Source organism: Rhinopithecus roxellana, chromosome 12, assembly GCF_007565055.1.
Source record: "Rhinopithecus roxellana isolate Shanxi Qingling chromosome 12, ASM756505v1, whole genome shotgun sequence".
Lineage (NCBI taxonomy): Eukaryota > Metazoa > Chordata > Mammalia > Primates > Cercopithecidae > Rhinopithecus > Rhinopithecus roxellana.
Genome location: NC_044560.1, coordinates 75,274,085 through 75,290,729, shown reverse-complemented (window position 1 = coordinate 75,290,729; position 16,645 = coordinate 75,274,085).

The window sequence follows — 16,645 nt, the reverse complement described above, 5'->3', positions numbered from 1 at the left end:
TGAAGCAAGACAAGTAATTTTAATAAGGTGACTAATTTACTAGAAAACTAAAAACCCCAAAAATGCTGAAAGGCAATCTATGCTGTCTGCTTTCTATTGAATTCATTACTGTAGGATTTTATGGCTTATGGTTCAGAATCTCCCCATGCAAACTTTTTTTTTTAACTTGCTTGGTACTCATGCTAAACCCATAACTTTCTTTTTTATTATTTTTTCTTTTATAGTTTATGAGGTATTCATTATAAGCTCACCAGGGATTATAAGAATGATTTTTATGAAATTTGTGCACACAAAATTTTTAGGTGCAATTCCACAATTAGTGTTTTAAGTTATATTTAGGACATTTGATTTTGTTTATTTAATTGGAGACTTCTATATAAACCTACTTTAGTGTTCATTTCACTTTCTATAATTCACATATGTAAATTTATTGAGCTAATAATAGGTAAATACTAGGGAGGCTTTATATGTTCTGAAGTTTTTTTGTTCTGTTTTGTTTTGAGACAGAGTCTCGCTCTGTCGCCCAGACTAGAGTGCAGTGGCGTGATCTTGGCTCACTGCAACCTCCACCTCCCAGGTTCAAGCGATTCTCCTGCCTCAGCCTCCTGAGTAGCTGGGACTATAGGCACATACCACCATGCCCAGTTAATTTTCCTTTTTGTAGTTTTAGTACAGAAAAGGTTTCACCATGTTAGTCAAGATGGTCTCCATCTCCTGACATGTGATGTGCCCACCTCAGCCTCTCAAAGTGCTAGGATTTCAGGCATGAGCCACTGCGCCTGGCCTTTTGAGGATGTTTCTATACATAAATGTAGCAAACAAGCATGACAGTGCTTGCTGTGTAACAGATTGTCCATAATCCAAAAATATTTTTGCTGGAATTAGTTTGTAACTTCAAGTCAGAGATAGGAAATATCAGTGATGAAGAAATAATATTGATTATTCATGTGGAGAGGACATTTTTCCCATCTTCAGTAAAAATACAAAAATTAACTGATCGTGGTGGTAGGTTCCTCTAATCCCAGCTACTCGGGAGGGTAAAGCAGGAGAATCGCTTGAACCTGGGAGGCAGAAGTTGCAGTGAGCCGAGATCACGCCATTGCACTCCAGCCTGGGCGACAGAATGAGACTCTGTCTCAAAACAAAAAACTGGTTTTGTAAGCATCCTCAAAGAAATCTACACCTGTTTCCCAAATACTTGCAATTCAAAATTAAATTTCACAATCTTTTCACAAGAGTGGGTAGACAGCTTTTTTCTTCGAAGTGAGACCTGTACTGTAAGGTCTTGATTCCAGCAGATCTGGCAGGTCTACCTACAAACCTGCGTGCAGGGCTGTGTCAGTGGCTGCTAGGGCACATTGGTGGGCTGAGAAGGGCCATGGAGACATTTATGATCACCAGATGTCTTCAAAGCTGCATTATCCAAATGCTAGGCTTCACTTCCTAATGAGTTCTAGCAGACTAGTGTTTCCACCAGTCCCTGACCCATGCCTTTTGAATCTCCCTTGCCCAGGGTTCTCACAGCTGTCCACTATGTATGTCTCAGTCTTTGCCGATAGAGGCCACCTAAAATGAGAGCAGAATAGACCTCAGAAAAAGTCCCTAACAACCCTACTGTAAGTATTTCAAAGAAAACCAGCTAATTCAGATTTTCTCCAAGGCTTGTCTCTTGCAGCTTACTGTTTCTGAGAATGCTTTTTAAGCAGCAATAGATTTGAGAATGTTATTAGCTACTACTGTTTGTTTTCCTTCTAAGATCCTGCATTAACCAAAGCCAAAATGAAACCAAAAAGTCTTCAAGTGTATAGCTTTTGTATATATGCCTAGCTGGCTAGCAGTAAAATTCGCACATTAAATTGAATCTTGAATGATCTTCAGTGCTTACCAAGATGGCTCTTGGGATCAAACCCCAAAGGCACCTTTTTTTTTTCTCTTCCGTTCTTTTTCCAACGTCAAAACGTTGACGTTAAAATACATCAAACTACAGAGGAAAAAAAAAACCTTAGGTCTTCTAAAAATAATTATTTCATTTAGAAATCTGATGTAGGGTTGGCAGAGGGTCACCAGAATTCAAAAGAGGTTGAGTTTAATCCTCCAGCCCAACTGTCCACATTTAGAAGTGACAACATTCATGAACTAAGTCAATATAATTTGCGCAGATCTTACCCAACAAACACTAAACTACGAAAACAAACACTTGCATTTACACTTTTTTTCTGAAATGTAGTCTTGCTCTGTCACCAGGCTGGAATGCAATGGCATGATCTCGGCTCACTGCAACCTCCGCCCCACGGGTTCAAGCGATTCTCCTGCCTCAGCCTCCTGGGCAGCTGGGAGTACAGGCGCGTGCCACCACACTCAGCTAATTTTTTGTATTTTTAGTAGAGACGGGGTTTCACCATGTTGGCCAGGATGGTCTCAATTTCTTGACCTCGTGATCCACCCACCTCAGCCTCCCAAAGTGCTGAGATTACAGGTGTGAGCCTCCGTGCCTGACCTGCATTTAAACTTTTCTAAAATGTCAAATTAGCATATTCTTTCCTCTGTGTAAAGTTTTTAAAAGTTTTAATCTGCCTTTATTAATTACCCTTTCAAAAATATTTTTAAATGCTAGGAAAAGTTAACTTTATTCTCTACTCACAAATTTCTCTTTGCAGATAAATGTGGTTATATACATTGTTTAAAAACACTTTTCTACTAATGACACTTCATGTGTAGATCTACACAAATGCTGTTTTTATTCTTCTGGGAATAAAAGCTGTGCCAAGAACTAATGGAAGGATAAAAATATCTTTGCAGCTGGGTGCTGTGGCTCACACCGGTAACCCCAGCACTTTGGGAAGTTGAGGCTGGCGGATCACGAGGTCAAGAGATCGAGACCATCTTGGCCAACATAGTGAAACTCCGTCTCTACTAAAAATACAAAAATTAGCTGGGTGTGATGGTGTGCACCTGTAGTCTCAGCTGCTCTGGAGGCTCAGGGAGGAGAATCGCTTGAACCCTGGAGGCTGATGTTGCAGCGAGCAGAGAGCGCCTCACTGCACTCCAGCCTGGTAACTGAGTGAGACTCAGTCTCAAAAGAAAAATTTTTTTTTTTTTTTGCAGTTTTTCCCTACTTGCTCAGCCATTTTTTGTTTGTTTTGGGTCTGGTGTTTGTTCTTTTCCCTCCATTTTTTTTTTTTTTTTTTTGAGACAGTGCACTGGTAGAAATTGGCACTGATGGGCCAGACGTGGTGGCTAATATCTGTAACAGCACTTTGGGAGGCCAAGGCAGGCAGATTACTTCTTTGAGACCAACCTGACCAACATAATGAAACCCTGCCTCTACTAAAAATACAAAACCTAGCTGGGCATGGTGGCATGTGCCTGTAATCCAAGTTATTTGGGAGGCTGAGGCAGGAGAATCCCTTGAACCCAGGAGGTGGAGATTGCAGTGGCCAAGATTGCGCCATTGCACTCCAGCCTTGGTGACAGAGTGAGACTCCATCTCAAAAAAAAAAAGAAACTAGCACTTATGGTTGGCTAACCTTTACTCTTCTTTGGAGCAGTGGAGAATTTTTAGCCCCCTGTTGAGGCAAATGTTGAAAAGTCTGACCTTGTTCTCAGGTGCTCCAACTTCTTACTAACAGTGGACTTGCCATGCTTGTGAAAGCCCATGGGCCAGGTCATAAGGTAGACTTTACTGCGAAGCACAGGGAGCACCTCATTCCTCACCCTTATGCTTGTGCAGAATGTGCTTGCAGGACCTGGAGAATAGGATGGTCCACACGATCCGGAAGAAGTGCTTAACAACACATGCAGTGCTTTGAAGGTTAAGTCCAGGGTCAGAAACTAGAACCAGTAGGCCAAGCAGATGACACCCTCTAAAAGAAGGGCCTAGGCTAGGCTGCTGGCCACTGAGGCTGGGTTGAAATGCTGGGATACGTTGGAGATGTTAAGTCCAAGAACATCCAAAAGCTCTTACTAGACGCTCCACAATGTCTGTAGAAACACATCTACTCCCAACACAAACCTCTTCGTGAGCCAGGTCAAGATCTTTTGAGCAGCAGATACTGCCTTTTCACAACAGGCTACGGATGCTCCAGCAAAAGTTGTTGACTATGCCAGTGTGGTTGTTCTCAGTTCCAGAGTGACCCCATGTTTCCTGCGCTCCTGAGGCCAGCAGCTCAAGCAGCAGCAGTAGCAGCAACAGACGAGGCCAGCTCAGGCTGCCTGAGGTCTGCCTGAGGTGCATGTGCCCATGCCAGCAGGGGGGATGTGATGTCATGGTGCAGGGTGCAGGCTGCACACAAGGCTGGGTTGTCATGGGCTCAGCAGGAGCAGCATTGAAATGATTGAGGGCTGCACACCACACCTTTGTCCACTACTGCTGCCACCACCTATAATTTATAGGTAAACACCTTTTAGGAGGTACATGTAATCATTTAGAAAGATAAAAATTCCCTCCTGCTACTTTTTTTTCTCCTTTTCGCATGCCAGACTTTTAGCTAACATCTACAAACCTATTAGGTGGCAGCCATATAAATTTTACTTTAATTAGAATGCTTTCAAAATTACTAAATGAGTTATTTAAATATAAAATAAAAACTATCAACAAAAGAAAATCAAGCTCATATTACAATTAAAGTGAAGAAAGTTGATGGGCTGCATATATTGATTGGTAAAAGTTTGATACCAAAAGTTTCACAGGCAATAGAATATCCTGATTACCTAGAGCAGGTAGAGCAGTGATGAGTGGGGTAGGGTAGAGACTCTGGGAATGTGCCCCAGGAATGTCAGGTGATTATCAGGTGGTCATCTCAGGATTGATAAGTGATCTCAGCTGGTGACAAGTAGGGGAACCCTCCTAACAAATAGAAAACATTTTGAGCTCTTGGGCAACGACTTAATAAAATCTCACAAATTTGGCAAGACCATCCAAGCATGGACAGTGAGAGGCAAAATAGTGGAGTTTAACCGATATATGCCTTTCTCTGGAGGTGCTCAACTGGTAAAGAAAAAATATCTCTAATAGAGCAAGCATAGAACTTCAGAACACTCATGAAGCATGCAGACGACTTCCCTACTGCTGGCAAGTACCGCACGAGTAACAGTGAGGTATTAATCACCCCCAAAGGGACCAGGGAAGGAGTCCATAAAACTAGAAAATACGTGAATGTGTAAGAACCTGGAGCCAAGGGCCAGGTAGGGCACTTGATCTCTAAGTCACCCATTTGGTCCCTTTCCAAAGGTACTTTGCTTTCTTTCAATAAAGTCCAACGTTTGCTTCAAATTTGCTTTTTGTCTCTTGGCTAGATACTTCCTTTTGAGAAGACAAAAACCAAAATCACTGCCAACCTGTGCGGACTGCCATTGGTAACACAGTGAGAAATGATTTATATTTTATTGCTGGTAATGTATTAGTTTTAACTTCTCCATAATAAATAGAATTTCACATGTAAGAGTCTAATTATTATATGAAGCTTTTCATGTTTTCAGAAATAATTGTCAATTTTTCTCCAAGAATTAACAATGAACAGTCATCAACATTGCTGTGTTCATATCTCCTAAAATTATTAGATGTGAATAAATTTTTATAAACAAAATATTCTGGGGTGGAATGTTTTATCTTTTGCAGCTCATGCATCAATGTATCCCAAAAGAACCGTGAATTTGGGAACTGCAAGAACTGAGGCCAGATTTGTTTACTGTGGAAAATTTGGAGTGTTTTCCATTGCTGACACCATCATCCTTTAACCTTCTGTTGAAGGACCAGTGAGAACCTGTTAATTTCTTTCTTTCTTTCTTTTCTTTTTTTTTTGAGACAGAGTCTCACCCTGTTGCCCAGGCTAGAGTGCAGTTGCATGATCTCGGCTCACTGCAACCTCCACTTCCTGGGTTCAAGCAATTCTCCTGCCTCAGCTTCCCAAGCAGCTGGGAACAGGTGCATGCCACCACGCCCAGTTAATTTTTGTGTTTTTAGTAGAGACGGGGGTTTCACCATATTGGCCAGGCTGGCCTCGAACTCCTGACCTCGTGATCCACCCGCCACGGCCTCCCAAAATGCTAGGATTATAGATGTTAGCCACCGTGCCTGGCCAGAATCTGTTAATTTCAAGCTGCAAAGGCCTTATTATTTTAGGGTTAGCATTAAAAATGAGGAATGGGCAATTTTCTTGTATTCTTTGTATGTAATTAAGCGATAGTAAATAGACACTGAAACAAAGCGAAATGTTAATGGTGACTATTCAGAGCACCTGCTCTATTTTCTCTGGATTCCCTGATACTTCTGAAATTTTTAAAGATAGTTTTGATCAGTGATTAGTACTACCTTGCCAGAAATGTGCTCAGTTAAGAGATAAGTGAATGAGTTGGCTAAAAGCACAATTACTAAGTAGTGAGGTCACAGCTGGATCATTACTGATTCCATTTTCTCTCTTCAGATATTTTCAAGGCTTCATACTGTGTTGCAATGTAACACTAAGAACATATAATTTGAAAACAACTTGTTTTTCATTTGTTTCTAGAAGTTATACTTCAATATTGGAGCAAGGTACAAGAATTTGAAGGACATTATTAGCCAATTTAATCTGAATTTGGCTAGAAACACCTACAAAGTTCTAGGTATGGGGTCCAATTGATATGCAAATTTAGATTGCAAACTTGTACAAACAAAGAAGATAGCAGCTGTTTAGATCAAATAAGAGTTTAACTGGATTTGAACCCTGTTAAAGGCCATAAAAGTCTTTCTTTTTCTTTCTTTTTCTTTCTTTCTTTTTTTTTTTTTTGAGACAGAGTCTTGCTCTGTTGCCAGGCTGGAGTGCAATGGCGCGATCTCTGCTCACTGCAACCTCTGACTCCATGGTTCAAGCTATTCTCCTGCCTCAGCCTCCCGAGTAGCTGGGATTGCAAGCACGTGCCACCATGCCCAGCTAATTTTTGTATTTTTAGTAGAAAAGGGGTTTCACCAGGTTGACCAGGATGGTCTCGATCTCCTGACCTCATGATCCACCCGTCTCAGCCTCCCAATGTGCTGGAATTACAGGTGTGAGCCACCATGCCTGGCAAAGGCCTTTCTATGATATAAAAATTTGTGAATATACAGATGACTTTTTGCAGAATTCTAACAATGATCCGTAATTGAAATATTACATTTTGAAATTTGAGTAAGCTAACAATAACTTAATTAAACAAGGTTTCTAGCTTAAGTAATAAAATATCGGGGAAGTAATCCTAAAAATTATTAACTACAAAAACTAAAGCAAAGGTAATTATTCTACAGACAGTATCATGTATCCTACTTAATAGAATATTTCTATTTGTATATTTCTTCAATTTGAAAACTTTCAAACATGTCTACACTAAAAAAGCCAGAATAATATCCAGATTTGCTATCCAAAGCTTTTTTGAAGACTTCAAAGATGGGTTGTGTGTTTTCATTTATGTAGCAAAGAAGGAATGAAAAAACAAATTACAAAAAGTAGAACATTTAAAATAATATTAAAATGTTAAAAAGAATTAGAAAACTTTTCAAAATTAATTTGAGCTTTGCCTGCCTGAGGCCACACCTTACCTATTGAAATCAATATTTTCTGTGTGTTCGTGTGTGTATGACTAAGTTCTTATAGCCTTAGGAAATTTTTGAAATTGCATCAAGAAAAATTGAAAATTATAGGCTTGGAGACTTTAATTCAGCTTAACAAATATTTGCTATATCTGCATAATGTTCATAGCAATATGTTCCAGGATTATATTTTCATCAAAATCTAAAAAAATTTTAAGTTGATTTTTTACAGATTAGATTTTGGTTTAGAAATATTAGGTTTAGGCCGGGTGCATTGGCTTATGCCTGTAATCCCAGCACTTTGGGAGGCTGAGGTGGGTGGATCATGAAGTAGAGACCATCCTGGCTAACAAGATGAAACCCCGTCTCTACTAAAAATACAAAAATTAGCCTGGCGTGGTGGCAGGCACCTGTAGTCCCAGCTACTCGGGAGACTGAGGCAGGAGAATGGCGTAAACCTGAGAGGCGGAGCTTGCAGTGAGCTGAGATCCGGCCACTGCACTCCAGTCTGGGCGACAGAGTGAGACTCCGTCTCAAAAAAAAAAAAAAAAAAACAGAGAGAAAGAAATATTAGGTTTAATACTCTAGGTAAAGATACCTGAAATACTGTAAAACTCAGTGAATAAACATTTTCATTGTCTTCTACTGTGTTCATAGACTTTATAATAAGAGATGTCCCAAATAATATTTGTGGAATAGACCTAAATGTATTATGTAGTAAATATTGGTATTATGCTAAGGATAAATAATTTTTTTTTCAAGACGGAATCTTGCTTTGTTGCCCCGGCTGGAGTCCAGTGGCACGATCTCAGCTCACTGCAGCTTCTGCCTCCTGGGTTCAAGCGATTCTCCTGCCTCAGTCTCATGGGTAGCTGAGATTACAGGTTTATGCCCCCACGCCCAGATAATTTTTGTATTTTTAGTAGAGATGGGGTTTCCTGATGTTGGCCAGGCTGGTCTCAAACTCCTGACCTCAGGTGATTTGCCCACCTCAGCCTCCCAAAGTGCTGGGACTACAGATGTGAGCCAACTCGCCTGGCTGAATTACAAATTTTTGTAAACAATATGATGAAACTAATCCCTAATCTCTACTTTTTAGGTACAGAAACTAGCAGACATATAAAGTAATTTTTCTTTGTTCCCCTCCTTATTAGTCCTTTCAGTTGATGGTAAAAGCTGTATTTTCTTTTTTTCTAATTGGCTTGCATGTGAAATCAAGTTTTTCACTGAGAAGCTTATTTTCCTGAGAATTTGTTATACTTGGTTTTAGAGCATCCAGTTTCACAGCATCTGTTATTTTGGGGACCCTCAATTTATTAATTGTTGAGATTTATCCTTGTGAAAATTATTGTTTCAATGAAGGTAATAAATATGAAGAGTTTTTTTTTTTTTTTTTTTTTTTTTTTTTTTTTGGTAAAGTTTAGTTTTACTCCTTTCAGGTAATTTTTTCCTCATCTATTTGACTTAAACCATATAAACTCTAAAAACTGCCCTTTAATACTGATATATATATTTGGACACCACTTTTCTGTTAACTGCCCTTCCCCACCATTCTAGGAATTCAGAATACTAATAGCATTATTTTTACCTAAACTTGTAGTCAGCGAATGCTGTAAGGTGATTAATTAAATATTATTTACTAAACACCCAAGCAGTATACTATGATTTTATTACCTTTTTTTCTTTCTTTCTTTTTTTTTTTTTTTTTTTGAGATAGAGTCTCGCTTTGTCACCCAGGCTATAGAGTGCAGAGGCGCAATCTGGGCTCACTGCAACCTCCGCTCCCCAAGTTCAAGCGATTCTCCTACTTCAGCCTCCTAAGTAGCTGGGATTACAGGTGCGGGCCACCACGCCTGGCTAATTCTTTTGTATTTTTAGTAGAGATGGGGTTTCACCATGTTGGTCAGGCTGGTCTCAAACTCCTGACCTCAAATGATCCACCTACCTTGGCCTCCCAAAGTGCTGGGATTATAGGCATGAGCCACCACACTCGGCCTTTTATTACCTTTTTAATACAAATTTATTTCTTGAATTACATAGTTTTTTCACTTTATATTAGTTTGATTTTCTTTTTGCCTATTGCTAAGTTTTGCTAAAATACTACCACTTAGCTTACACTTGCCCCAAAATTGTTTTCATTTATTTATAGCACTTTAAATTGTCTCTGGGTTACATTTTTTCTTTCCCTGCAGATGTCTCTCCTGCAGCCTGCCTTCTTCCTCCTCTGATTTGGTTTCTCTCTGAAGAGTGTAAAGCTGCAACCTGAGTCTCCCCTCCTTACTCCCCAAAATGATTTCCCTGTCTCTGAGTCTCCTGCTGTTTGGTTCTGCTCTTGTTTTGCTTGCTGATTCCACAGACAGTTTGCATCCTGGTGTCCAGAGAGGGTGCATGTTAGGTACATTTTTAAAGATCTTGGATGTCTAAAAATAAATGTCTTCTACCTTTTATATTTGATGGTAATATGGTTTGGATATGTGTCCCTGCCAAAATCTCTTGCCAAATTGTAATCCCCAGTGTTTAAGGTGGGGCCTGGTAGGAGGTAAATGAACCATGGAGGAGAATTTCTCCTGGTGCGGTTCTCAAGATAGAGTTATCTCAAGATCTAGTTGTTAGAAAGTGTATTGCACCTCCCTCCACCTACTCTCTTCCTCCTGCTCTGGCCATGTGAAGCATGCCTGCTGCCTCTTCACCTTTTGTAATGATTATACATTTTCTGAGGTCTCCTTAGAAGCTCAGCAGATGGCCAGCACTGTGCTTCCTGTATAGTCTGTGAAACCATGATGATTAAACTTTTTTAAAAAATTAATTACCCAATGTCAGGTATTTATTTATAGGAATGCAAGACTAGACTAATACTGATAATTGTATTCAAAACTGGATTTTTTTGTCTATTGAGGTCCTACTGTGTACCATGCATTATTTTAGGAGCTGAGGATTTCAGAATAAGTAGAACAAAATAAAAATAAATTCGGGTTTCTATGTAAAAAGAACTTTTATTTTGGGGTGACAAGAATATAAATAAATAACCACAGCAAATTTATATGTGTGTGTGTATATATGTGTGTATATCTATATATTTATCTATATATATATATATACATATTTATATATACATACACAAACCCATATGATTATATAAGAAAAGCGAAAAGCAGAAAGCAAGGTAAAAGTGTTGGAGGGAGATAGTGGTGTGTCATTTTCTAAATGAAAGTCCCAGGCTCAGAAAATCTGAACAGTGACCTAAAATAAATAAAAGAGCCATGTCTGTATTTCAGATGAGAGCATTCCAGACAGAGCAAAGAACAACATCACTTCCGCTGCTCTGATATTAGACAAAAGATCTGAATTTCTATTATATCTCAACGGAATTTGCTTGGTTTGTCACTGCAGAGATTAATGCACCAGGTCAATCTCTAGGGGCTCTGGTCTGCAGATTGTCAAGACAGCTTTTTCAACATGTAAGAAAAGCTCGTGGACCTGAAAACACCCATTTCTGCAAAAGGGGCACAAGCATTGTTAATTTCTTTACATTTTGGAGACAAAATACGCCACATTTGAGAATGCTGTTTCAACACAAGTACAGAGTGACTCAGAAAGCTGCCTATCTTTACTGAAGCCCAGAGCAAGAGGCAGCTCTGCAGCTGGTGTGACTAGAGGGAAGGCAGCTCTGCAGTAGGGGACATAGGATGGAGCTGGAGCATCTGCAGCAGGTCACGATGCTGTCAGTTGGCAAGCCCTACTGACAACCACAGTGCAAAATTCCAGGGATGTAAAAAAAAAATCTATTTTTGAAAAAAACATGTATTGGAAATAGGTCTTGTCTTGCCACTGCACTTCTTTAGAGATTGAACAACTGGTCATGGGATATGATGTAACAAGACCTGAAATATCCGTGATGAATTGCATTTTATGAGATCTACTGGAAAATAGCATGGTATACACAGGTGCTGTATACAAGTAAGAAACACTGGTTTATAGGCCATCAAGCTGAAGCACATGTTGTAGGCATAAAAAAGTTGCATGTAGAGGTGACTCAGACCTCCATGGCACCTACCTCCCTGCATTGTCACCTTTCTCTCAACCGACAACTGAGGCCCCATTGGTGTTTCTTATGAACAGGTAACCAATGGGGAAAATAGCTTACCTATCCACAGATGATTCTGTACAATATGCTATTTCCTGTATAATTTAAGCTGGTAGTTATTTGGCCCTGGGGAAAAAAAAAAAAATCTGGGGAAAAGATAGCCTTCCAAATGGCAGAAATTTGAACAACATATATGTTTTTGTTTACATCATTTAGAGATAGGCATCTGCATGTATTTATTGCTAATGGCCATAAGTTTGGAACTGGAAAGACTTTGATATAAACAAAAGATTCAGCAATAGTGAGTCTGCAATGAGGTATATGACTGACCAGTTGGAATGAACCTGGGAATATTTGTTTCCTATATGAATTCTTTTTATGAGTATGAGAGGCTGCCAATAATAGGGCCAATAGGGCAAGGTGCGGTGGCTCACACCTATAATCCCAGCACTTTGGGAGGCCGAGGCAGGCAGATCATGAGTTCAGGAGATAGAGATCATCCTGGCCAACATGTTGAGACTCTGTCTCTACTAAAAATACAAAATTTAGCTGGGCGTGGTGGTGTGTGCCTGTAATCTCAGCTACTTGGGAGGCTGAGGCAGGAGAATTGCTTGAATCAGGGAGTCGGAGGTTGTAGTGAGCCAAGATGGTGCCACTGAACTCCAGCCTAGTGACAGAGCAAGACTCCATCTCCAAAAAAAAAAAAAAAGGTCAAATGGATGACTGGCCTTTGGATATTAGACTTTTTCCATACCTTTCACAATGTTTGCTTAGTGGATCCATGGAAGACAATGTGGCCATGGTAGGAGAGAGATTTTCCGTGAGTTCAAGAACATGAACTTTTCTTTACTGATACTGGCCACTGATGCAAATGAGCACCAAGATTGCCAATAATTACCAATGCTGAAATCCTGGAAAGGTGAACTACCTTAACTAGACCCATCAAATTCCTGGTAGAATTATAGTAATGTTCTTTCTCTTTTTTCATAGAGGTGGTAAAAAATTTTTATCACTAGAATTGACACACATTTGAATACTGATGTTCCTCTATTATGCTTCTCCTTGCATTAGATTAGTTGCATTTGCTGAATCTTTATTCTCTGTCCTGATTTTGTACATATTATTGCCACTGATGACAGAGCTTATTTTATATAAAAAAAAAGTGTCACAGTAGGCTGCAGCCTATAAGATTTATTGGTTTTGTGATTGCCTGCATCATCCAAAACATACCCTTAAAAGAATCAGTTATGTTGCCAACTGTGGTTTCTATCCTAAGAGCTTGGGTTTCTATCACACAAGATGTGGTGAATCCTCTGAACCAGGAGCCAATAAATTATCTCATAGCTGGAACATGTGGTTCCATGCATCAATAGATATTTCAAGGCTGGGTGTGTTGGCTCACACCTGTAATCCCAGCACTTCAGGAGGCTGACGTGGGCAGATCACAAGGTCAGGAGATCGAGATCATCCTGGCTAACATGGTGAAACCCTGTCTCTACTAAAAATACAAAACATTAGCTGGGTGTCTTGGTGGGCACCTGTAGTCCCAGCTACTTGGGAGGCTGAGGCAGGAGAATGGCGTGAACCCGGGAGGCAGAGCTTGCAGTGAGTGGAGATCACACCACTGCACTCCAGCCTGGGCGACAAAGCGAGACTCCGTCTCAAAAAAAAAAAAAAAAAAAAAAAAAAAGAGAAATGATGCTATGCGACTGGGTGCATTGGCTCATGCCTGTAATCCCAGCACTATGGGAGGCTGAGGCAGGCGGATCACAAGGTCAAGAGATAGAGACAATTCTCGCCAACATGGTGAAACCCCATCTCTACTAAAAGTACAAAAATTAGCTGGGCGTCATGGCTTCCACCTGTAGTCCCAGCTACTCGGGAGGCTGAGGCAGGACGATCACTTGAACCCAGGACGCAGAGGTTGCAATGAGCCAAGATTGCACCACTGCACTCCAGCCTGGCGACAGATCAAGACTCCGTCTCAAAAAAAAAAAAAGAGATGATGCTACATGGGTTTGTAACTTTAGAAAGCAACCGTTTTCAGGAATGCTCCTGTGAGAAGTAACAAAACTTTTTCTTAAACACACACACAACAAAATATGTAATATATTAAAAAATAGCAATCATCAAATAGTAATTTTAATGTTAGCTCTTCTCATGATAATTATCTTATTTTTTTTAATTTTTATTTATTTATTTTTTTGAGACAGTCTCGTTCTGTTGCCCAGGCTGGAGTGCAGTGGCGCGATCTCGGCTCACTGCAAGCTCCGCCTCCCGGGTTCACGCCATTCTCCTGCCTCAGCCTCCCGAGTAGCTGGGACTACAGGCGCCTGCCACCTCGCCCGGCTAGTTTTTTTGTCTTTTTTAGTAAAGACGGGGTTTCACTGTGTTAGCCAAGATGGTCTCAATCTCCTGACCTCGTGATCCACCCGCCTCAGCCTCCCAAAGTGCTGGGATTACAGGCGTGAGCCACCGTGCGCCGCCGTCTTATGATAATTATCTAATTTGTCCATCTAAATACAAACATAAAATGTTACTTAATAAATTTGGATTTCTATCTCAACTTTCGGATAATCTAAAAACTAGTTCTGTTTTGTTTTTTTTTTTTTTTGAGATAGAGTCTTGCTCTGTCACCAGGCTGGAGTGCAGTGGTGCAATCTTGGTTCACTGGAATCTCTCCTTCCAGGTTTCAAGCGATTCCCCTGTCTCAGCCTCTTGAGTAACTGGAACTATAGGCATGCACCACCACACTGGCTAATTTTTTGTATTTTAGTAGAGACGGGGTTTCACCATGTTGGCCAGGATGATCTTGATATCCTGACCACGTGATCCACCTGCCTTGGCCTCCAAAGTGCTGGGATTACAGGCTGGAGCCACCACACCCGGCCTGGTTTTTCTCTTAATTAATTAAAAAAAAAAAGAACCCCAGAAAATTCACTTAAAGTCTTTGAACCACGTATAAAATAGAATAAAGACCTTTTGGGAGCTGAAAAGGCCAAAGGGATCATGACCAACTCAGCATTCCACTGGAGGCTATATGATCAAACAGCAAACTGTCGTGAATGCAGGATGTGAGCAAACTCACGACTGTGCCTGCTTCCAGAAGGTTTGTTGAGGGTGGTCACTCCCTGGCACTGGGCTCCTTGAGGTTATCTACTGGGACATCTAGAGCCTATTGTACAAGGAATGCAGTCTTGCAAGCCTACTCTGAACCAAGCTGCTGATCTCTTCTTCCACCCCGCTTCTTGCTATCTCTTTTACCAATAAATATGAAGGGCTATAGAAAGTCTGGGCCCTTGTCTGCTAGAGGCATGGTGCCTCCTGACCCCTTCTTCCAAACATACTCTTTTGTGTTTGTCTTTATTCCCACGTTCACCCCCCTTTGTTCAGTCCCCCAAGGTCCCTGCAGATAACAAGTGGTGACCCAGAACAGGGACTTCAAGGATGTCAACAAGTGACGTCCAAACACAGGCACTTCAAGGACATGAACGAAGAAGGTCTGCTGGAGCAGAGGAACTAAAATTGACAAGAAAAACAGGGACTCTGGGATGAGTCTGCCGGCAGCAGATATAAGGTCAGTGCCCTAAAGAGGTACTGATCAGTGCCCTAAAGAAGTACTGGGAGGAGTGCTTTAAAGAAGTACTGGGAACAAGAAGTTTTCTGAATCAGGGTAACATGGGGCAGAATTTGTCTGTTGAAGAAAAACATTATGTGCAGTTGCTTAAAGCTCTGTTGAGACAGTCTGGAGCTCAGGTTGATTTGCAGACACTAACCTCCTGCAGAAGTCACAAAAGGTTATTACACGTAACCTATGGTTTCCACAGGCAGGCATTCTTGATGTGGAAAATTGGGACCGAGCAGCCAAAGGATTAAAAGGGGCTCATCAAAAGAGTCTTAAAGTTGATTCTTCTGTTTTTTTCCACTTGGAGTTTAATTCGTACTGTACTTCTGCCATTATCTCCCTATTATTCTGCAGGACAGCAGGCTTAGTCTAAAAATCTGAAAGAATCTGTTGTCCCACCCACAGCACCAATTAAAAATAAAAAACAGGAGAGGAGGGATAAAAATTGGCTTATACTGCCTCCTCCAGTTGCAGAAACATCTGTACCACATCCTTTGGTAGCAGAAATAGAGACCCCAATACAAAGAACTTTATGCTCTGCTGCCATAGCTGGAGAGCCCTTAGGACCTTGCACTTTTCCTATTTCCATAAGGCCTGATCCAAACAATCCACAGCAACTTATTCATGAATGCATTCCACTAGAGTGTAAGTGGTTGAAGGAATTAAAAGCGAGTGTGGTAAATAATGTGCTACAGAGCCCGTTCACTTTAGGATTGCTAGAATCTGTGTTTGGTACTATGTATCTTTTACCCTGTGATGTAAAACACTTGGCGTGAACTTGCTTGTCTGCTAGCACATGTCTGACATGGAATTTAAATTGGCCAGAAATGTGTGCAGACAAGGCTAGACAGAATCATGTTGCTGGACACAGAGATATTACAGAGGATACGCTGTTAGGCAATGGCCCCTATTTATACCTGGAATGTCAAATGGCACTCCCAGACGCTGCTTATCAGCAGTGTGCACAGGCTGCCTGGGCCACAATTCCTGAAGAGGAAGTCCCAATACAATCCTTTTTACATGTTATGCAAGGGTCACACGAACCCTATGCACAATTTCTTGGAAGATTACAAGAGCTAGGGAAGAATTGGATTCCTCATACTGAGGCTGCAGAAATGCTAACCTTAACTCTAGCTTTCGAGAATGCAAACACGGATTGTAAACGTGCACTGGCACCTGTGAGGTGTACAAAACCTTGGGAAATTTTCTCAGAGCTTGTCAGGATGTAGGAACTGAGCTTCAATGATCTGCAGTGTTAGTGCAAGCAATGGCTAATTTAGCTGTTGGCAAATCTAAAAGGAGCCAAGTGTCAAACCCTAAAATGAGAAAATGTTATAATTGTGGAAAAACTGGACATTTTAAAAAGGAATGCCACCAGATCTCAGGACAGAAA